General features: G+C 40.4%; 1 long non-coding RNA gene across 1 annotated transcript; it reads left to right on the plus strand.

The window, feature by feature from the left end:
* Nucleotides 1–1591: 1591 nt before the first annotated feature.
* LOC121874962 lies at nt 1592–3196 on the plus strand. The gene is made up of 4 exons (XR_006090520.1): nt 1592–1697; nt 1860–1958; nt 2635–2696; nt 3086–3196. It is a non-coding gene; the product is annotated as an uncharacterized LOC121874962 (long non-coding RNA).
* The last annotated feature ends 1235 nt before the right edge of the window (nt 3197–4431 follow it).

Below are 4431 nucleotides of genomic sequence, written 5' to 3' on the forward strand. Positions count from 1 at the left end.
GCAAGGTTAACACAGTATACCACTAGAAATATGCAATATGAGAGGAGACACTTATCTTACAACTGCCAGCCCAATACTAGAGCCACCCGGCTCCAGGGTTGCCAACTCGGATTTTCAAATGTCGCTAGGCTGGTACCTAAAAGTAGCTAAATGTCGCTAAATCTTCCATGGAAAGTCGCTAGCTATTATTCCCCCCCCTTCAGGAATTTGATGCAAATTATATTTTCATAATACCGACTATAATGGACGGAGTATAAATAAAATGCATTATGTATAAATAAAAATATTATTTTTTTAAAGTTTAATGTGCACACTTACCTATTATTCAATAGTAATTGCATCCCAGTCCTCTTCGTAGTCGTCGGCAGTGTGAACAACTGTAGAGCTGGAAGCATGTGAAGTGCTTGGTTCAGGTTCTCGTGCAGATATCTTGTAACTGTATGCCTCCACAGTCCCTATCTTTCTTAAAATATCACTAGGAAGTTCATAACTTGCACAACAGGTGTTCTGTCTTTTTAACCCATACTTTATTGTAAGAATTGTCTTTAATGTCGATAGTTTCATTTTGTTGCGCAATTTTGATTTCACAAAGTTCATATTACTAAATGTGCGCTCTACATCTGCTTTTGAATGCGGAAGAGATAAGGCAGCGAGTGCAATTTCAGCCAGATCATGGTAAGGGTTTTCACCTGTCGCATCTCTGTAATTTGCCACTTCTGACCACAATTTTAGGGTGTTAGATGTTTCTGTCCAGATTGTGTGATGCAGTTTTTTCCACTGGAAATCAATCTTGGTAAGGGTGCTGGAATCTTCTGTAAATAAGTGTGCCAAACCAAGTATATCTGATTTAATAGGCTTCAAGCATTCATCGGCACTCAGAAAAGAAATAGACTGCAGCACACGAATGTTGTCAGGTAAGCGTTGACGAAGTTGTTTTATGAGTTCAACCCGTTCAAATGCATTGTCCCTGTAACCCCGTTGCTATATATTATGGCTCGAAATTAGGAAAACCGAGTTTTCATGGACAGTCCAAAAGTATCCAGAAAGTCGCTAGATTTCTGTGGATATCTCTAGATTTGCGACAAGTCGCAAATCGCTCTAAAATGTCGCTAGAAAAAAACAAAAAGCTCTAGATCTAGCTACAAAGTCGCTAAGTTGGCAACTCTGCCCGGCTCTGAGAGGTAAAACTAATCGGGTAGAGGTGGCAGAAATGACGTCATAAACAAAAGACGTTCAACTTGCGAATCCACAAATAGCTATCAAACGCTCACTCACTCATTAGTATTCGAGACTAATACAATAAACATTACTTTGTTTTATCTAACACATTGAACCAATGTTACTACATTTTTAGTATAACATATAATATCTTAATTTAAACTGCTTCAGTGTGTACACAACGAATCAGTCGAAGTTCATATGCCGACCAGTAATCTATTCATTAGTTCTTATTCCGATACTCGTAACAACGTTTCCTTATTGTTTGGTACCATCGCCATTGTATAAGGTGCAGAGGAGAAGTAATCCCTGTGATGTTGATAGAGGTGCTGTGGGGATTGGTGAACAACGCCGCTATCTGCACACACGGGCTGTCGAGTGGGTGATCATGGAAACTTGTCGTAAGATTAGTGACGTCAACATCTTCGGGACCATCGCCGTCACCAAGACCTTCCTCCCTCTCATCAGGAAGGCAAAGGGTAATCAGGCAGCCACACACACACACACACTGTCACACACCCAAGGAAGTACAGTTTTTAATATTTCTGTCTGTTCTGGTTACAAAGGATATATTTTTTCTTTTGTGCAAAATATATAATATTTCCGAATACATTTGACTTAAATAACATGAATGACTACAGGTCGAATTGTGTCTTTGGGCAGCGGGCGGGGCCGCCTCCCCTTCCCTATAGGCACCACCTATGACCTCACGCCCTCGAGGGCTTCAATGACGGACTCAGGTGAGTGTCTTAGTGGACAACAAAACCAAAACTATTTTTACCTACACCACTATAATATCAGAATCAATTTAATATTAATAACTTGGAAATTCCAATTAATAAAAAAAATGTTTAGTAAAAAAGTCTCTTTAGTTAGAATGTCTTGTCATAATAATGCTAATTAACTTCAGTGTAAACTTCCATGACGATATTACTGAATAAAACTGAATATATGGGTCATCATAATAATGATAATTAACTTCAATGTAAACTTCCATGACGATATTACTGAATAAAACTAAATATATGGGTTAAAGTTCACAGTACACCTTTCCACATATACGTTGAGACATTGTTATACCTATTTGACATATTTCATAACCGAATGACAGAACACATATCGAATGACATTCTAAGATAACTGTTCGTTCATGCTAACAGAAATGATTGACAAAGGTTATGAAATTGACAGAAATGAACAATAAACCGACAGTCTGCATATTGTTCATGTCTGTCAATTTCATAACCTTTGTCAATCATTTCTGTTAGCATGAACGAACAGTTATCTTAGAATGTCATTCGATATGTGTTCTGTCATTCGGTTATGAAATATGTCAAATAAGTATATAACAATGTCTCAACGTTTATGTGAAAAGGTGTACTCCTCTCAAGACATTAACCAACTCATCTTCCACAGAAACGAGATGAGACGATTTGGTATTGACGTTTGCCTCATTGAACCTGGCAACTTCACAGCGGGTAAACATCTGGCATCACCTCAAGATTAAACACCCTAACGTCACATAAGGGTTAAGTTAGCGTTAGGGTGATAATTCAAGTGAAATAATCTAGGGTGTTAAATCTTCAGGTGATCCAAATATTGATTTTAATTATTTATTTTTATCGTACCATTTGCTTTTATATACAGTATACACTTCGTTGTTTCATATGTCTAATTTCGTTATTGCAATCTCTGCATTATTTTTTTTCTCTCTTTCTTACTACCAATATCTCCCTCACTACTCCCCCTCTATCACTATCAATATCTCCCTCACTACTCCCCTCCATCACCACCAATACCTCCCTCACTACTCCCCTCCATCACCACCAGAAGTAACATTGCTCAGTACTTTTCTCCACCACCACAGGAACGGGCATCTTCCGCGAGAGTGACGTGAGGCGTGACGGGAAGGCCATGTGGGCAGCCATGGACGAAGAGGTCAAGACTTTTTTCTTTCTTTTTTTTTACGGGAATTAGCCCACCCGGGCACAGGTCAAACGACCCACAACGGAGCCTGGGGGGCGAAAAAAAAAGAACGGAAAGAAATTGAAAATATAGAAAAAAAGGTTATACTGTATTAATCTACACCACGAAGATGCCGGAAAACCAGCTTTTTAAAGTGGGACAGATTGTAAGAGCATGGAAACACAGAAGAAGGCTGTGTGAGGAAAGAAGGAGGTACTATAACAGGTTATTCTCGTGTGACCGACATCCACAGAGAAATGGTGGGCACTGCGGGCAAGACGTGTGTTACGAACCCACGGCCTTGCCAGCGGTACACAGGATGCCAAATCCCCTGAACATTGCCCGTTAAAGTACCTGTAAAAGAGAGAGAGTGAAGCAACATTGCGGCGAAGAGAAAGGGGAGAGAGATTGTCGACTAAAGGAGGAGAGTTAATAAGACGAAAGGCCTTTGATTCCACCCTATCTAATAGTTGGACGGAAGAAGAGCCACCCCAGATTTCTTTTACGAAACAATTAACTTTCAGCTGAATAACACACGTTCCGGGGTAAGTGTGACAACACCAACCACTCTCGGTTAAGTTTGGCCCATATATTTAATGATGTAACTGGTATATAATGGTATGCAATCAGTGAGTATAGTCTTGTGGGTGCTTTATTGTAGTTGTGCTGCATCCCTGTAAGTCATTTGTACATTGTTTGCAACGTAAAGCTTCTTCTAACTTTGATATACTGCACTACAACTTATGCTCCTTCCCCTGCCAGAACCCGGGCGTGAGTGAGGTGCTGACTGCAATGACTGACGCCCTGACGCAGAAGTACCCGCAGAGTCGCTACCAGCCCATGGACATTACTATTTACCTCGCTGTGTTCCTGAATCAGCATTTCCCTGAGTGGGTCTTCGATTACTTGTGGGTCGAGTATATCTTAAAGAAGGGACTGTAGCTTCTCTTGCTTACTCCACACGGAGGCTCGTCCGACACGCGAACACCTAACCTGAGGGAGGAAGCCTTTATCCATCCCAAACACGCACGTAACAGAAATTAGGCTTGGTTATCCTAGCACGCATATAACTCAAAATACAAGGCTCAGCCATCCTAGACACACAAGTATCTCAGAAGCAAAGCGTAACCATGTCAAACACAATGAACTCAAAATACTGCTCTAAGTACTGTAATTCGACCTTACCATTTTAATGCTTAGAAAAATCTTGACTATCTATTGTCTTCCTACCCTGAGAGAGCTTCTGTT

This window comes from Homarus americanus, unplaced genomic scaffold (genome assembly GCF_018991925.1).
Source record: "Homarus americanus isolate GMGI-L3 unplaced genomic scaffold, GMGI_Hamer_2.0 scaffold42876, whole genome shotgun sequence".
NCBI classification, from domain to species: domain Eukaryota; kingdom Metazoa; phylum Arthropoda; class Malacostraca; order Decapoda; family Nephropidae; genus Homarus; species Homarus americanus.